Source organism: Tympanuchus pallidicinctus, unplaced genomic scaffold (assembly GCF_026119805.1).
Source record: "Tympanuchus pallidicinctus isolate F22 unplaced genomic scaffold, pur_lepc_1.0 scaffold6, whole genome shotgun sequence".
Taxonomy (NCBI): Eukaryota; Metazoa; Chordata; class Aves; order Galliformes; family Phasianidae; genus Tympanuchus; species Tympanuchus pallidicinctus.
In genome coordinates this window covers 11,981,077-11,999,722 of record NW_026294780.1, presented here as the reverse complement: position 1 = coordinate 11,999,722, position 18,646 = coordinate 11,981,077, and the positions used below count along the sequence as shown (strand labels likewise).

General features: G+C 44.4%; 1 protein-coding gene and 1 long non-coding RNA gene across 4 annotated transcripts in view; both read right to left on the bottom strand.

Annotated features, from left to right (window-relative positions):
• NCK2 (NCK adaptor protein 2) overlaps positions 1-6,044 on the bottom strand; it is an 85,188-nt gene extending 79,144 nt beyond the window's left edge. The window contains exon 1 of one of the 3 annotated variants that reach the window (XM_052705729.1): positions 5,772-6,044. The gene's annotated coding sequence lies outside the window, so the exon portion shown is untranslated. Of the gene's footprint in view, positions 1-5,394; positions 5,417-5,771 lie in introns of those variants that run through there. The other 2 variants (XM_052705726.1, XM_052705728.1) reach the window with 2 other exon arrangements.
• A 5,482-nt stretch (positions 6,045-11,526) lies between these two features.
• LOC128092187 (uncharacterized) overlaps positions 11,527-18,646 on the bottom strand; it is a 47,302-nt gene continuing 40,182 nt past the window's right edge. Inside the window, exon 3 of the long non-coding RNA XR_008211673.1 lies at positions 11,527-11,791. This is a non-coding gene — a long non-coding RNA (uncharacterized LOC128092187). The remainder of the gene's footprint in view (positions 11,792-18,646) is intronic.

Here is an 18,646-nt window from a genome sequence, read left to right as displayed (position 1 = left end):
GAAGGGGCATCTGTTTTTCTACCTGAACAAACCAGCAATAGGTTTTGTGAAGCCAGGCGCAACATTCATTCAGCCCGAGCCCCCGGGTTCCCCGGCATGTCATCATTCCAGACCTGTCAAACTTGATAACACTCTTTGTATGTTTGGAGGCACACCATCCATTCAAGGCAATGAACATGTGATTTGTTGTCATGACAGCTATCACAACTCAGCACTAGAACACACCATACAGCCATGTATCTTTCCCTCTGCATTACAAGGTTCAAAAATACTTTCTGCAAGAGACATCAGTAGGATGTCAAATCAGAAGTGACTTCGTCTGAAGCAGCCCACCATGGCACTGGAAGCCAAGTTAGGAAACACGATGGGTGTAGAAAAAAACAGACGTAATGAATACACTGCTATTGTGAGAACAGGAAGGAAAAGTATAGACACGGTATGCTATGCTGAAGGTGCTCCCAGTGCATTAAAACCAGGTCACACCGATCAATACCTGGAATCCCTCACTGTTGTTATCAGTGCCAGGCTTTGATAAACGGGAGGCTTAATTTATTGCCGTTCCTTAAAACGTTTGATTAGTCCAGAATGCCCTGAAGAAATTCAGAGTAACACACCAATTTAACCCTCCATGGGTAGAATAAGCACAAGTTGGATTTATTGTTTCTCTTCTGTCCTAAGCCTGCCAAGAGACAGTTTTACAATATAGTTAAGTAAATTTTTTTTTTTTTTTTTTTGTATACTGATTAAAAATATTACTTTGTTCAAGTACTAAGATGATCAGAGGGCTGGAGCACCACTCCTATGAGGAAAGACTCAGGAACTGGGGTCATTTAGCTAGGAAAAGAGAAGGCTCTAGAGAGACCTCATTGTGGCCTTCCATTATTTGAAGGGAGAGTATAAACAGGAGGGGGAACAGCTGTTTATGAGGGTGGATAGTGATAGGACAAGAAGGGATGGTTTTAAACTAAGGCAGGGGAAATTTAGGTTAGATATTAGGAGGAAATTTTTCACTCAGAGGGCAGCGACGCACTGGAACAGGTTGCCCAAGGAGGCAGTGGATGCCCCATGCCCGGAGGCATTCAAGGCCAGGCTGGTCTGGTGGTTGGTGATTCTGCACATAACAGGGGGTCGAAACTAGATGATCACTGTGGTCCTTTTCAACCCAGGTTATTCTAAGATTCTGTGATTCAACCTAAATTTGACGAGGATAAGTTAGAAAATTCTGTATTTATACCCATACATTCAACTTACATTTTGAATACTTAATCAACTCCATTCCTTTCCAAAAGCTGCACACCCTGCACCAGTCTATTTTCATTCTGAAGGAGAATTTCTGTGCCCAATGACTACTCTTTAATGTAAGAATTAAAAAGGAAAAGCAAAATAAAAATCACATGAGAACTCAACTCATTTTTAACAACTTACTCTCTTTCATTTTCTTTAAAACACAAAAAGCTCAAAAAAGGAAAACAAGATCCCACAAAGCATATTTTCTAAACACAGCACTGCAAGCAGCACACCCGCTCGCCCCAGCAAAAGCAGAAAGCCCCTTTTTGCTAACCCTCCTCCCACTGTCTTGCAGTTTGTCTGCTATCCCAGATTTGCATCGAGCTGATCCAGCGTAACCTGGACAAAGACAGCCAAGAGAGGCCTACAGCAGCTGCTGGCACCCTAGTACGAAGGGACTCAGTGCACCTGCTTTGGGAAGAGAGGCACCAGCTGTAAGCAAACTGTGCTATCTGCTTTCACATCTCTGCAGTTTCTCCTTATTCAGGCCCCACAGTGAACACACTTCTAGAACACAATAAAACTGTAAAAGGGGCAGAAAGCAAATCTTGTCTTTCAACCAAAGAAATAATAATCACATAATACAATAATTATCGACAGTAATCTCCCTGCTCAATTATTTTTGATTATTGATCCATTTCGGCTAAAATGTGCAAACGTGATCTGCACAAATCCAAACACAAGGCTTTAGGCATCTGCTGACTTGAGAGATGAAGAGAACATCCTACCTGTCGAAACAGCACAACCTGCTGAAACATCACGGTAATGAGTTACCATCCAGCTATACCTGGGTTCCAAAATCATTTTTTTTAAATATTTTTTTAAAAAATCATTATATATATATATATATACATTAATTAAGGAGACTACCTGCTTTTGTAAATGCATTAAATATGCCAGGTTTTCTACAATACAGCTTCAGCTATCCTTTACTGGTGGCGTATCTCAACATCTGTTTTCATGCCGATCAATAGAACTGCACACACTCTGCAGACAATAACTTAAATGAGTTAAGAACGAGTAAACCTGGATTGAGTTTCTTCAGCTTAGACTAAAAACACACCTATATTGCACTCATTTTGCACTACTCTGTCATTGTTAAAAGAGAGAAGCAATATTTTTATTATTATTACTATTATTTTAATAATTCAGGTATCTACTGCAAGCCCAGTATGTTCAGCCCCCTATCTGCTTCCCAGAGTAATCAATATTAGTTACAGGTCACCATCTTAACTCATTAATGAGATCAGGACCAAAAGCAGCACAACAAACCTATAGAGCAAGAAAGCCTCTAAGCCACACAGGCAGTTTCTACAACTTTGAACAAACCCTGGATCCACCAGCACGTCTCAGCATCCCCTAACAGATAGTTTTTTTCAACATTACAATTTCTGAAACCGTCCTACAAAACCTGCAGTAATTTTAAATGCAAAGTGCTGCCATTCTCTAATCAAGATTTATTCCTTAGCATCCTAAAATTTACAATAAAAACATACCCTGTCAAACCATTTCATTGCCCACAAAGCTGTCTATGCTGGTTTTAAAACAAGAATTCACTTTGTTAACAGCGAGAGACAAACTCATTCTTTGTGTCACATGTACTCAACAAAAATAAAAACATGTATTTTACATCTCAGTGAGCTTCCAATTTACTCATTTCATTAGCATTTATGAAATAATTAAGAATCCTTATGATGGGGAATAAAAGATTACTCTAGGAAAAAACACACAACTTCACACTTGGAAGAATCACTGAACCCATCACTGAACAGAGCAATAGTTTAATTGGGCAGAACGCAGATGACTAAGTTACGATTACTAATGGGTCTAACTGAATCTGCAAGAAAAAAACTCAACGCAACTACTTAAAATAGAAAAAAGCTAAGTACACCTGGGCCAATCTTCATAACTTTGCAAAGCAAAACGAAAAGGCATTTTTCAAAAGGGAGAAGTCACCAGGACCACATGCAGCATCTTTTTCAGAGAACCGTACAACAGCCTGCTGGTTAAATTAATCGCATAGGCATCATTTGTATGCTTTAAGAGGAAGAAACAATGCTATCTGCCACGGCACAAGCACCATCCCCGCTTCCCGTGAAGGCCTTCCAATTCAGGAACTGTTAAGGATACCTGACTTTCAGGGGCTGGAGAAGTCTCACCATGCGGAAGCTACTGTTTAGCAACATTTCTGTACGCCTAGTAAACACAGGGATAAAGCATATTGTTCAAAAGTTTATTTTTTCAGCAGAAACAGACAGCAGCTTGCCTGCAGAGAGCCTCAGCTCTCCACACAGCCTCTCCAGCGTGCAAGATGACCTACTTCATCTGAGCAGTGCGTCCAGAACCTCACCGCACATCTTACCATGCCAACCCAGCAGCACCTCACTTTCATCCATACTTTCCTTCCACCATCTCCATTTCTGAGAGCACAGGGAAGAAGAAAGGGAACAGCCATTGAGACACCCCCAGATCCCTGGCACAAACAGAAAGTATCTTCCAGAACATACGTAGCCTTCAGATTCAAGGACCTCTTGGGTTTGACTGTGAACCTTTCCCAAGTATAAAGTGAAGAGCACTTGCTTCTGTGAGTCTAGAGCAGCCTTTATGCTCATGTAGTACAAAAAAGGAGATACCTGCACGAGCTTTCTGCTGCTGCTCAAGGCAACAACCAGCAAACTGCACTATCCGAACATCTCTTTCCCAGCTGCTAATGTTATAGTTACTGCTGAGGAAAGCCAGGGGCACTGTGAGCAAGGGAATAACATGTCAGCAGCCACACACACACACACACCAAAAAAAAAAAGCAATGCCTGGAAACAAAGCAGATGCTGCTGACCTCGTCCCCTCTTCTTTAGCACACAGTAGATGCGAGGTGACACATAAGAGCACAAACACCTTTCCTTAATGCTACCACACAGCTAGGCAAGAAACTAGGGAGAAAGCAGAGGAAGAAGAAAAAAGGAACGAGCTCCCTTTTTAACAAGTAGCAAGGCAAAGGCTGGAGTTTTGAATTTACTATATATTTAACAGTAAGGACGAAACATAAAGGACCATCCAGATAACCATGGACTAACTCTGCTTCTGTTTCTGGAGAAACACAGCAAAAGAGATTTTGTACACCTCTGTATTGTAACAGCAGTTGGAAATACTATCTTGCAGAGGTAAAAAGGCTCATACAGCAGCTAACTATGCACTGACAGAACAATTGCAAGGAGAGCTGACGGTATAACGAGCCCAGATCTGCTTCATGGCCTACATACAGATATTTGCTAATTACAACTGTAGTCTTAGCAGGTGCCTCCCATGTCTGCATTTATGCACTGCTCCCGAAAGCAACAAGGTCTAGCTAAGTTTCAAGGAGAAAGTCAGATATGAGGACACAGCTGCTGAGGTCGACCAGGGTGGGACACCCAACTTCAATTCCAGATCTGAAAAATACCAGTATCTATGAGTTACAGAGTGATTTCACTCCGCTTCTAGTCCTAACAACACACACGGTACCACAAACATCTCTGTGGTACTGACGCTGATAAGCAGGGGCAGAAATGCTTTCAGAAAGGAGCCCTGCACGAGCTCTGCCCTTTTGGATGCCTCCATGCCCATGCCCGGCTCCAGATGACATAAGCCACGCACGGGATGGACCGTGGAGGTTTGTTTTCATAAAGGGCACCGGCGTTTTCCACGTGAGGAACCCGCACAGAACGTGCGGCCGCAACACCACTTTCTCGGGAGCACACATCGCTTCACCGCACACAAAAGGAACAGAGTTCGCTCAAGTTTTGAGCTAACAAAAGAGCACGGCAGCGCTGAGTTAATTCACAGAATAACTCAGATGCGCACAGCGAGCCATAAAGCTGTAAAAAACCCCGAGCTAGCGGAGCCGAGGAAGCAAACTCCACAGGGGACGAGCAGTTACCCGTGCTCGGGCAGCTTCCTACACAGGGCACGGCCAGGGGAGGAAGGGCCAATTCCCACCCCAACCCCCCGAGACGCGCTTCCTGGGCACGCAACGTGTCATTCCAACTTTTTTTTTTTCTGCCGTTCGGGCGGCACCGCTCGAGAAAATCCCCGCTTTTACCCTTCCGCAGGGGTTCGGCGGCCGCTTACCAGAATATTCCCCGCGGCCACCACCGGCGCAGCCCGGGCCCGCATCGCCGCGCCCCGCACGCCGCCCCCACCGGAAAACTTTCCGGCCGTGCCCCGGCTGCGAGGGACCCCTCCGCCTCCCCGAACCAACTTCTCCTTTGTGCCGCTTTCCCCGCGCCGACACAAAGCGGCGGCTGTCAGGCACCCGCCGGGCCCCTTCCCTCGCCACCCCCCCCAAGCCCCGGCCGCCACCTGCCTCCTCCCCGGGGAACCCCCACCCAGGTGCCCCCCGCCTCTCTCCTCCCTTCCCCCCCGTCGCCCTGCCCCCACCGGCCGCCCCCGACGGCCGCCACAAGTTTGCGGCGGCCCCGTCCCGCCCTCCCGCGGGGCGCGCTCACCTCGGCCCGGCCGGTGGGAGCGGGGCGGGGCGGAGCGGAGCGGCGCGGGGAGGCTCCCAGCCCGGGCGGGCTCCGCTTCTTTGTCTCCTCGGCGGCGATACCCGCTCGCTCGCTCGCTCCCCCCCCTCCGCTTCCCTCTTCCCTTCCACAAGCGGATGCGGGCTGCGTGCTCCGAGAGGGGCCGGCTCCCCCCCTTCCTCTTCCTCCTCCGGACGCGTCCAAGGCCCCGGCCCTCGGCGGCTCCGCTCCCTGCCTCCCTCAGCCGGCGGCGGCCCCGGCCCCTCCTCCGCCCGATCGACCGCCCGCCCACCCCCCCGCGCAGCCCCCGCCCCCGCCCTGCCCTTCCTGCCGCTGCCGCTGCCGGGATCGCGCGGGAGGAGCTCCCCGGGCTCCCCCTCGCGCTCCGGGAGTGCCGCCGCTTCCTCCGCCCGCCCCCGCCCTTCCTTCCCCCACCTCTCTCCGCAGGAAGGCCCGGCCCGGTCGGAGACTAAAGGTGCCTCCCAGATCTCCCGACCGCGAGAGCCCGGGGAAAGTGCTCAAAGTAAACGGAGGAGAGGGGACCGGCTTGTGGTGGTGCTGCTGGTGCTGGGCTGCTACCTGCTGTCCGCGTAGAGAAGGCATATGGCGCCGAAACTGCCCCCCTGAGCCCTTTATAGCTAAATTGTGTGCCGTGGGCAGGTGAGAGGCATGGCTGCATCTCAGCCCCCTTCGGCAGCCTTTGTGCTGAAGTTAGGGAGCTGTTGGCTTTCTGCGTGTGGGAAAGACCTTCTGCCACAAGATTGTGCCCTTCTGGAAAGCTGCTGTGCTTCCCTGTGCACAGAATCATAATAGTTTGGGTTGGAAGGGACTTTTAAGATCACCCAGTTCCAACCCCCCTGCTGTAAGCAGGGACACCTCCCTCTAAACCAAGCTGCTCAAAGCTCCATTCAGCCTGGTCTTGAATGCTTTCAGGGAGAGGCTTCCACAACCTTGCCGGTCATGAGTGATCAAAGTCAGCATTTCCCACAAGGGCTTCAAGATGACCTGCTAAAAGCTGGTGTTGGGAGTGAAATCAGTGGGATGAAGGACCGACTCAACCTGTGGCCTCGTCAAGTCCTGGTGCAGAACCTGGTTTCACTCAGGGCCCTGTGTCACAAAATAATAGAATAACTTGGGTTGAAAGGGACCTCACAGCTCACCTAGCCCCAAGCCCTGCCATGGGCAGGGCTGCCCCCCACAGCTCAGGCTGCCCAGGGCCCCATCCAACCTGGCCTTGTGTGGGAAATATTTTGATAAGAAGCACTGTGGGCTTTTACAAATAGCCAAACACTTCTGGAGTCCATTTATCACTAGATTGAACCCAGATGATCTCAGGCTGCTTGCAGGGTCTGGAATCTGCCTCCAAAAGACCGCACGGATGCTCAGGTCTCCAGGTTTAGTGGACCTATAGCACCACAGATCATGGACACAAGCATCCACATTGGAGCTGATCCCACACCCGTAAGACCTGTCAATGCACATCCCTCCTCATGGTAAAGAGCAGGGCCTCAGGCCTTATGGACAAAGCACAGGGAACAATGCAAACAAGCAGCTTGAACCCACCAGCCCTCAGAGGGCAGCTTGGTACCCACCTCACATCACCAACAAGATCATAGTACCATCAGATCTCCTGTAGCTCAATGAGTGTGATCCCCACAGACCCAGCCAGGGCCATCCATACAGGGATGGGGCACCACAGCTTCTCTGAGCAGCTTGCCAGCGCCTCACCACCCTCTGAGTAAAGAATTTCCTTCTAACATCTAACCTAAATATCCCCTCTTCTAGTTTAAAACCATTCCCACTTGCCCAATCACTATTAAACTGTGTAAAAAGTTGATTTCCCTCCTGTTTGTAAGCTCCTTTCAAATGGAAGGCTGCAATGAAATCTCCCTGGAGCTTACTCTACATTGAACAAGCCCAGCTCCCTCAACCTTTTTTTGTAGGAGAGGTGCTCCAGCCTTCTGACCATCTTCATGTCCCTCCTCTGGACCCACTCCAATAGCTCCACATCCCTCCTGTGCTCAGGGCCCCAGACCTGGACACAATATTCCAGATGAGGCCTCACAAGGGCAGAGTATTTGTGCTAACCCACAGTGGGTCTGTGTGCCACTGGGAGATAGGGAACTGGAAGGGTTTGTCCTTGTGGAGGCAGTCAGGGAGTTCAAAAAGGAAAAATCAATGCTGCTAGAGGGAGTCACTTTACGCTGTAAAAAAATTGACTTTTCAGCTCTACCAGTGCTGGTTTAGGCTTTTACCAGCTCATTATTCGTTATTAAATGCACAAATCCAAAGTAAATTCAGCAGTACCAACAAAATGCTGTCTTGTAACGGAGAGAACTTCATACCGATTTTCAACCGGTCACAAAAATGCATATCCTGAGATTTTCCTGTGTTTTGGTTTGAAATAGTTCAGAAATCTGTGAATAATTCCCTCTTCCCCTTATGAACTTCTGCTGGGTCTTTCAGCACTTAATTGATGGTTTCGGAAGCCTTGGTTGCCTTTCACATGCCTGCTAGATAAAACTGAAAGGAAAAAGTGGCCTCTTGTTTCTTCCAAGAAAGACTAAGTGTGCACCTCAGGGAGGAACAGAAAGCCCCTTTCTTTTCAACTCCCTTCGTGCACGCATTTGACTTCGATTTGGAGGAGTTGTATTCTCCCTTTCTGAACCATAACCTGACCCTGCTTTTTGAGAGCTGGGAAATAATTGGGGTCTCAGGAACAGAAATCTACATTCTGCTGCGCAGCCTCTGTCTCACTGTAAGGTGAGGCCTTGCTCAAGCCTCTCTCTAGGCCTCGGTCTGCAGAGGCTTAGGCTGAATTAGCTAGGTTTGCCTATGTAAGAACTTATAGATATGAGTCTCTTATTCTTGCAATGAAATACACTACAGGAAGAATAATGGAGAGGTGATTTACTCTTGCTCTTGTTTACATTCATAGCGTGCAATTCATTTTCTAGGATTTCTTTTCTTAGATTCTGTCCCCTCTTGCCACATCCTGCAGATTTCATCACACAAAAATCTCCCTTTTTGTCATTTGTTCTGCAACACCACGGAGCTGAGGCTGTGCAGGGAGGACAACAGGACCACGCTGATGCTCTGGTCCACATGCAACCTCCAAAAGTCTGCAGCAACATAATAAGTGGGCAGTAGAGCTCAGAGCTTTCCAGGTATGTGAAAAAAAAAAAAAAATGATGAAGCACACCTTGCTTTGGCAGATTAATGCTAATAGGATTTATGGAAGAAAAACGTTTGAAAAGCTGGGATTTGAATGAACTCGTTGTCTTCTTACAAATGACCAATTTAAGGACTTTGAAGCATTCTGTTGTTAAATATATTTAATTACATTAAGAAAGATCCATTAAAGCTGGTTTTGCCAAACTGTGGCTTATGGCAAACAGAAGATACTGTGGAAAGGGACTGGAGTGGTATGTTGAAGGGTGCTCTGATTGCCTGCTGAAAGTATCTTTTTGTTTCACCAATAAAAGAGACCGTAATGTTGCTTTGAGTAGTATTTCAAAATGTTGAGCCTACTGAAATATTAATGTACACTTTTTGAAATATCATAATTAGCTGTTATCTCTGGAATAACTGTTATTAAAAAGATCTGACTGCTTGTGATTCGAATGAGAATTACGTTCTAAATATGAGAAGATGATAAATTTGGGGGGATATGCGCAGACGTGAAAGCAGTACATGATGTGGTGGGCATGCTATTTCATATAAAGAAAGTAAATATGCAAAGCATATACTTTTGCATATGCATAAGAGCGGTGCAGTCCTTAGAAACTATATACACAGGAGAGAACAGCATGAATATTTCTCCCAGCCTAAGGCTATAACTGTATAGTAAAAATAAAAGCAAAAATGGTTCAGAAATAGAAAGATGTTTCTTCATTTTGGTTAAAGAAACAGTAGACCTCACACCGTTCTTGGAATAGAGTTACATGCAAACGATGGGTCTAAAGGTTGTGTGACACTTATTTTGCAGTGACTTAATAATAGCAGTAATTTGCACAAGAGGCTGGAAAAAAAAAAAAAAAGCTTTTTTTTTTCCCCCATTTTGTTTTTATTCCTCTCTTTATCTTTCCTTTTTACATCCCCCATTTTCCATTCGCTATGTCATGCTACCTATGCTGCTCAGCAGAGTGCTATGTTCCCCCTGATCAGAACTTGGCTGTAATCTCAACCACAGACACCAATCTTACAGATCTAACACACGCTAATAAATTTACATCTCAGAGTGGCAAGGACGTGATTGCTGTTTCTGAGACGAGGCTTCCTCCATGTTCTGTGCAAGCAGCTCACTCTTTACCCAGACACTTCAGTTTTTCTAATGGGCTGTTCATTCTGGACTCTGAGTTGCTACATGCTTCTGAAGACCAGTGTGAGGATATCAGAAGGAGAAATGTTGTGTTAAAATCTGGAAAACAGTGTTGTTCAGTTCAGACATGGACAGCAAAGGCACTTTGCCTCTGTGTTAGTTCACTGCAGAGAAAATATATCTAAATGTAAAGATACACTTTTTAAAAATTACTACTCCTCCTTCCCAATTCTTTTAAAGGAATCTGACTTAATAAACTCCATATATACAAGTGATGTTGTAATACGATGTCACTAAGAGGTAGAGATGTAAAAGCACATGAGGTATTCCAGGAAAAAACAAAGTGGCTTCTACTTCTAATCTTAAGAAAAGGTTCATTTTTATAACATCTTTCAGAAAAGTTCCCAGCTCACAATCAAGTAAATTTACTGAAAGTCACTGTATTTTCTCTCCCTCTCTCTCTCACAAGTAAATGAATAAATAAATAAATAATCACCTACTTAAAAAAGGGTTTCTGTTGCTACATACTCTCTGCTTAAATCATATGCTTGGCTCCCCTGCACATAAAGGGAAATTACACGAACGCTACCAAAGGGGGATGGATCCCAAATACTCAATTAGTTACTGCTGAGTCACTTAAGTATATATGCACAATGATTCTGATTCAGCCTGACAGTAACACAGCTGCTTTTCTCACTTGCTACATGACTGCTGCATCTTCAATGACATTTACAAAAAATCATTGAGGGGAAGAACGTGTCCTCAGAGCTGAAAATACATCCAAATACTTCTATTGAATGGGCCAAAACTACCCAAAGGTGCTGTAAAACTGCAGCTAAATCTATCACCAGATTGTATTTTATTTGACAAATTCTATTGTTATCTTTTGTAGACAGTTGCTAAGAATCAGTGTGTTTCTGCAAGGAAAACAATCCAGTGTTGCGGGCTTTGGAAATGTCAGAGCCCTTGATTCTCCTGTTTATTTAAAAGTGGAAGTGCGCTGAGGGATGTATTTTGAACTCTATTCAAAGGTTAAAACTGATCTTTCATATAGTTCTGAAATTCAAAATATTGCTGCTGCTAAATGGTTTGACTCTGCAGCGTAATCTCTGCTTTGCATTTAAATACCAAATCCTATCGGGGCTGGCTGCTAAGCAGGCTGTGAAGACGTGGTCACTGCATCTCCCAGCCACTTCTCCAGGTAGGAGTGCAACCCCAACGTGTGGCAGGGTGGTGTGAGATCTGAGAGAGCCGCGCAGGGCATGGAGTGTGCTGCCAAGGTGGGTGATGTTGGCAGTTAAATTACCCATGCTGGACTTTGCTCAGTGCTGTAAGCTGATAGTCCCTTCCTCAAGGGGAAAAGCACATGGGGAGAGGCAATAGAAGTGAAACAGAGCAGGTTACACCTTACTCAGAGCGGGCTGCATGACTGTCTTACAGATTGCACAGCTGTTTGTTTCTTTGCAAGGAGCTTTTACCTCTCACTGCACATGGGTGTTCATCCTTCCTGATGAAGGGTGAGACTTATCTTGGTGGGCCTTTGCTGAGCTCTCACGGCAGCTTCCTCAGGAACCACTGGCCACAGCCTTGAAGGACCAACTCCAGGTGCAAGGGGTGACTTCACCACTGGAACTTTAGCCAGTATCACCAGAGTCTCACAAGTTCACAGTGCTCTCTTTGACTGCAGAGAAGGAAGCAAAATAGGTCCTTATCAGCCTTCTCAATTATTTTATAAACAATGATGGCTAATCATAGCCACTGCCTTTGAAAAATGTATGACCAGTTGCCATAGTACTGCAATCAACATACAGAACACCTGGTATCTCCTAGAGCACCAGGAAGGATAAGGTTATGCAAGAAGCTCCACTTTCAGAAAAATTTTTCACTTTCCATGGCTGCCAGGGGAAACCTGAAAGTCTGATTCCTATCAACTTAGAAACCTGTCATTAAAAGAAAAATCAATGTGCTTTTAAATCAGGACTTATTAGTTTTGTGGTTTGTGTCCTGGCTGAACTTTTGAATGCTTCAGCTGGCAATTCTGAATCAGGTGAGAAACTAAAAGGGGTTTTCTGCTCTTACATGCTGGCGTGAAGTTTAGCTTCATGCAGCGTTTTGTTTTTGAACGTGTAATGCAGATTGGTACCAGTCGGTACATGAGATTCTAGTCTGTCATCTACACAAGATCAAACATCACCTACAGCCTACACAGGTCATCACCATGTCTGCTTTGTCTGGTTCAGAGAACATGAAGCTGCAGTCTGTATTTGACATTTCAATCTAGAATTAAGGCAAAAAGATGATCGGTGTAAAGTGATTGTGGAAAGCATGATTTTCCCTGCATATACATGATCTGCAACAGAAGGAGCTAAAAGGTAATGGATGAACCAAGATGGCACCTGCTTCTGATGGGAAACTTCAGGATGTTCTTAAAATTCTTTCTTCATCTTACAAAATTTATGTTCTCCACGCTTAACAAATGAGGTCATTCTTGTTTTCTGATAAGAAACGTATTTTAAAAGATCGAAGGAAGACAAAATAATAAAAATGTACCTCCTGCCACATCTTTTATCAAGGCTGTTTTTGAGCAGGGTTCGTTACACAGGGGAACACTCAAGGTGAATGTAACTAGATGTGACTTTAAAGTCATCATCTGGGTGTACGAGATGATATACCACTGTTTCCAGTAGAACTGGTAGGTAATTATTGTAAAATACTCTGTACTGCAGTATTTGGCTGTCACTCAGCAAATAACCCCAGCCACCACTGTGGAATTAATTGAATAGTAGTACATCAGTACAATCAATTGCTGCCGCAACTAATTAAAATTAGAATTAGCTGAAAGAAAAATAGTATAAGGAGCTAACATGACTGAGAGAAAAATTGTCCTGTGACTCCATCAGTTATAATTTAAATTGTTGAACGCTTATTCATAATAGAAAAACTGAATACAAGGCAGCAATGTAAAAAAACACTGGTCAAATACAAATAATACAGAAAAGAAATCAGAAAACACTCAATTGTTAAGCTGATAAATGCAGTTTGTTAACTGAAATGAAGATAAAGTAAGATTTATTTTGAATTTTGATTGTATTTTAAGTACACCTTATTCTCTATACAGTTCAGTATTTTAAGGAAAGTAAAAGCTTATTTTTAGTTGTCTCAGAAGAGCTGATAAGATAATCAGGTTGCAGGATATGGTTATAGGTTTTTTGTTTTTTGTTGTTGGTTTTTTTTTCTTCTTTAGCTTTAAACCAATCCATTTTTCAGCAGCTACTGCAAAGACAGCAGCCTGGCAATAGCAAATGGTTGAGCATATCTAACCTCAGATCTGCTCCACCACCATTCTTTTAGCTGATCTCTATTACATACAGGTATTGTCTAGAGACAAGGGAAATAATTCAGAAATCAGTGTTCTTGGCTTTGTTTTCTATCTGTCACTGTCACCAAGGTGCTCTATAGCTTTACCTTGGTTGGCAAAGCTTGGGCAATTTAGCACTCCTGTGTTTTATGTGATTACAGTTCACCAGGATGATGGAGGGCTAATTTGTAGATGTAAAGCATGGCGGGCGCTGCATACAGGTGGTACATTTCAGTGCTGTGATTCAGTCATGGCTCAGTCAATTCTGATTTAGTTGAAAATTCCAGCACTCAGCTGATATGAATCAGGTGCCTTTTATTTATTTTTTTAATATGGGGTGGATCTGTTGAATTTATAGTTTTGTCACTCATTAAGCAAACACTTGTGTCATGCTAATGTAAGTTAAGGCGTATTTATCTGCAGTGTATGAACTTACATGGGCATATGAAACAAAAAGAATCTGGATGCGCATCTGAGCCGATGTCATCTCCCAGACAAGGAGAAGAAGATGACAGCATTCTTCAGAGCAAAGAAATAGGCAAGAAATAGCAATACCAGGCAAATGGTCCTTATAGTTCTGCAAGTTCCTGGTTTGGAATGTCACCACTCTCACTGCAAAACCCCTCTTCAGCTGAGATTGTGGGGTCTGCCGGCAGGCAGGAGGTTTGTGGAGTATGTGGTCAAACACTGTGCTGCTGCCATCCTCAGAACACCAGGAAGAAAATCATAGAATCACATGATCATGGAATGGCTTGGGTTGGAAGGCATCTCTAAGATCATCCAGTTCCAGCCCCCTGCTGTGGGCAGGGTTGCCACCACTGGATCAGGCTCTAGATCAGGTTGCGGTGGTCCAGTGTGTTGAGGAGCTGTTTGACCTAGTACTGGCAGGCTTCATTCTGAGTTTTAAATTACCTACCCATCGACATTTAAATGCATGTGAAATTAGTCATTTCTCACAAACGTTCATGTGGTGTCTTCCTCTTGATCTGCTGGAAGGCTTTCTTCACTGCAGCATCCTGCTGCTCTTCTGGGGCTTGGTCAGTGAGGTCCCTAGCTTGCAGGGCAAACAATGGAGCAACTTAACTTGCAGTTCATCTGCTTTCTGTCAACACTGGTAGGTTCTGACAGGTCAATCAGCAAACAGCCCATGTGCTCTCCCTGAACCCCACAAAGCAGTAGGTACATTCACCCAGAGGGAAACCTGCAGAGAACCAAAGGTCCTTCTCCCTCAGCCTCACCACATCTCTGTCAGCATGGCTGTAGCCAGTTGCCAACTCCAGAGCTCTGTGGGAGGGCGGGTGGGATAAACACTAACGGGGAGTGGTTGCATTCTCCCCATTCCTGCCCCAAACCTCCCAGTCACTGGGCCTTCTCCACCAAAATACCCACAGGAGAAGAATTCCTGGGATTTAGCCAAGCCAGAGGGAATGTATTGTGCCTTTGGGTCTGGATGACATTGTTCATGGAGACCTACAGATGTTATGGACCAGGTGGTTCTTTGCTCAGTGCAGTATAACCCATGGTAGTACAGCATGCTTTAACAACATCCTCTCCTTTTGAGTGCCTAATGCTGTGCTACCATGTACCTCAATGTCTGCAACTTTGAAACTGTTTACAGAAAATTGGCTTTCACTGATATCATCTGCTCTTGCAGTTTCGCCGTGAGTCACACAATATGGTGTGTACTTTTTGCTTTTTACTTAGAGACCAAACAGCCCATATCCCATCTTTAGTTAGGTTTTCTAGTCTTGACTTTCTTCAGAGAAAAAAAAATGCAACAAATAAAGTTTCTTGCTCTCAAAGCTAAACATGCATACTCCTTAGTTTGTTTGTTTGTTTGTTTTTAATTTCTTTCCTTTTTTTTCACTAGGAGATAAATAAAAATAATCACCACATTTTATCTGTGCTTATTTGGAGTCATGAGCTATGAATACCAGTGGCTGATGGCCTGGTATTCATATCTCTGAACCTTCCAAGTGTCTCTATGTGGGCACCCAAAAACTGCATTACCTCTGCTCAGAAAAGCGATGGTGCTTCAGCTCCTTGCAGGTCGTGAGGCTTGATGATCTCGCTTTGAGATTCAAGAAGGGAAAGCACTGAAGTGATGTAAAGCTGTGTTTTCTCACATGCTTCTAACACCTAGGACTGAAGAAGAAACACAAAGCAGGGCCAAAGGGGACTACTGTGGGAGGATTCTAAGATCTGGCTGCCTTCAAGCCCAGCATTTCACTTTCAGCCTTCGACCTGCCGCACAGAAATGAAGTCAGCCTCACACTCTTCTGCCAAAACTGAGTCTGTTGAGAGCACCGATTACAGTGAAAACACTTGCAGAGGGAACCCTTTTGCTTTTTGATACGCTGGAGCCAGGAAGTCACTAAGTGAGTGCAGCCCTCTGAGTGCTGACACTCTGAAAAGCAAAATCAGTCTTGTTTTTCAGAATAGCACACTTAGGTCCACAGGCCAGGCTAACGGAAGGGTAAGTTATTTTCCTCACAATTTGGCTAAAAGTGGCATAATTGTGACCATTCCTTTATCAGAGTTGTTACCTTTGCAGTTGTAAACAAGAATGACTTGCCAATTTTCCACTCAATGGGAAAATTCTGTGTGCTTTGATAGCAATACACCAGAGACAGCACATAATGGAAATGCTATCGTGGAGTGCCAGCTCAAAAAGAGAGGAAAATGGCTGAAGAATTAACTGTCAAACGACTTCTCTTTTTCTCTTTTTCTTTTTTTTTTTTTTTTCCCTTTTTCCTTTTTTTCTTTTCACTTCATTTTATTCTTCTTCTTCATAAATCAATTTAGCAACATTTATGGAAAATGATTTGTGTTTCAAACAGGCCTAGGTGTCTCTTTTGCTATCATTTAAGGTTAGACCTAGCAAACCTACCTGACTTTTCAGCTGTAATCTCAAGATGCTTCAGCTTATGGCTTTTATTTGTGTTAATTAAATATGTGAAAAGATAGACTTGTGTACATGCAAATATCACGGAATTAAAGGTACCATATCAGACTCAGCAGTTCAGGGACTATATGTGCCAGTGGATTTCTCTCAGATAAATGTGATGTTGTTTATGTGTATCACTGCTTGTGTGTCTTCACCTGTCAGCCCCTTGCCTTCTGGCAGGCAGATATGCCATAGACCAGTTAGCTCTCTGCTCCCTATGTACACTGATATAAAAAAGGAAGCTGTGTGCTCCTTTTGGAGCTGTATTTTGTCTCAGTTCTTTTCCTGCAACAGTGAAAAGCTGTGTGTGTTCAGCCTCTATAGCCTTCTTTACTAAAGAGACCTCTTTAGATCAGATTAATTATTTGCTGACCAGCAATTGATTATCTGCAACAAATGCAGACTTTACTCTAGACATTTGTGGTTTCCCTGGGACTAATTCCTAGATTTAATCATAGATGTTTATACTCTGGTATGAAAAGTTTATTCAAAGCAAGGAGGGAATCTAGAATGGACATATCCCCCAGTAGCTGCTATCTAGGCTGCATGTCACTACTTGGACAGCAGCCTATGTTCAAGAAAATACTCATGCATCTTTTTTTTAATAAAGTTGTGCCAACATTCTTCACTCCACAGAGCCTCAGTGTGAGGTTGCAGATGCAGCCACCAAAACAGTTGGCTCCAGAAAAACAGGGGATGGCTCATGCCTCCATCCTCCTGTCCCAGCCTACGTCCCTCTCACAGCAACACAGGGCCCTCTCCACTGACTCGCTAGTGAGACCCAGACATGACATCAGGACTGGGGACGGTCCCAGGCACGTGCCGTGTGTCCTGGAGTCAGACAGGAAGGTATGGAGCTGCTACATTGGGTGCTGGCACTGTAACAGCACACAGTCTGTGGTTAGTCACACTGGCCTTTCATCACATCCAGCCTAAGCAAGTCATTGAGCTCCATTCATGCAATCAGGAAGCCAAAGCAGTGTCACATAGAGTCACTGCCCCCACACTGTCCCTGCTGAATGGCCACAGGAGTGCTGTGAGCCATCCTAGCCAACCCTTTAGGAACTTCCAAAACCATTGCACGGCTGCTGGCAGCAAGGTGTTCATCTATGATCTGTGACTGACTGGAGAACCAACCTTCCCATTCTCCCCAGTTTTCTAGAACATTTGCTGTGTTATCTGAGCAGCTATCTAACTTATTCATATTCAATTGACAGTTATATTTAGACAAGGAAAAACCGAGGACAAATGTCTTATTTTACAGATCCTCCTGTATTAAGAACAAATCCTTTATGTACTTTTGCAGGAAGTGGATTTAATGAAGAAACATCAAGCATTATCCTTTGGGAGCAGCATTTTGTTGATAAAAACGAAAAGTAAAAAACAGGTGCAGAGAGGGAGGTAGAGTCTATATCTCCAAATTATTGGAAGATCACTTAGAGAAGAAAGAGGCTGGGGGCAGGATTAGCAAATGAATTTCCCTAAGTTCTCCGGTACAAAGAAGTGGAAGGAATGTGACTGACCCCAAGTCTGCGTAGGGAAGGATGGAGGAAGTAACCTTGCCCTGTGCTTGCCTAATGCTTGCTTTACTCCTTTCCATGCCCTGACCCTGTCAAACAGGAATCCCAGGCTAACCCCACCTGCTCAGAAGACTCAGTGTGCCAGAGCATGACTGCAAGATCGGACTTCTCCTGCAAAGTTTGTTTTCTGCTGTTTCATGTTCTTCTTAGTGTTCCTTTTACAGAGAACAGGACATGTCCCCATCCAAATGCTTTGATGAATTTAATAACATTTCCATCCATTTACTGCTTGCTAAGTGAGCAGTGTAATCAGTATGTCTGATAAGGTGGTCAAGGGAGTTGTTCACATGCAGGCAGACTTAGAAGAAATAGTTCATATACAAGAAGAAATCTTGTTATTTTTGTAGGCATTTTTCTTCCTATTCCACATGATGCAGTGCTGCCATTTAGAATATAAATGACTAATCAAATACAATTACAGATTTCTGTATTCACTTTTATTGAGTCTGAGGAAATAAAATGTACCTGCTATAAAATGGAACCATAAACTACAGATAGATCTCTCACAGCTCAGGCAGGTAAAGTGAGGAGACATCTCTTCATTTGATATATGTCTTGGAAGTATGCATCTCTTATTCATACATAGAAAAATTGTGCTTCAGGTTTTTAAGTACTCACTAGTTCAGATATTAGGATGATGAACCACGTATA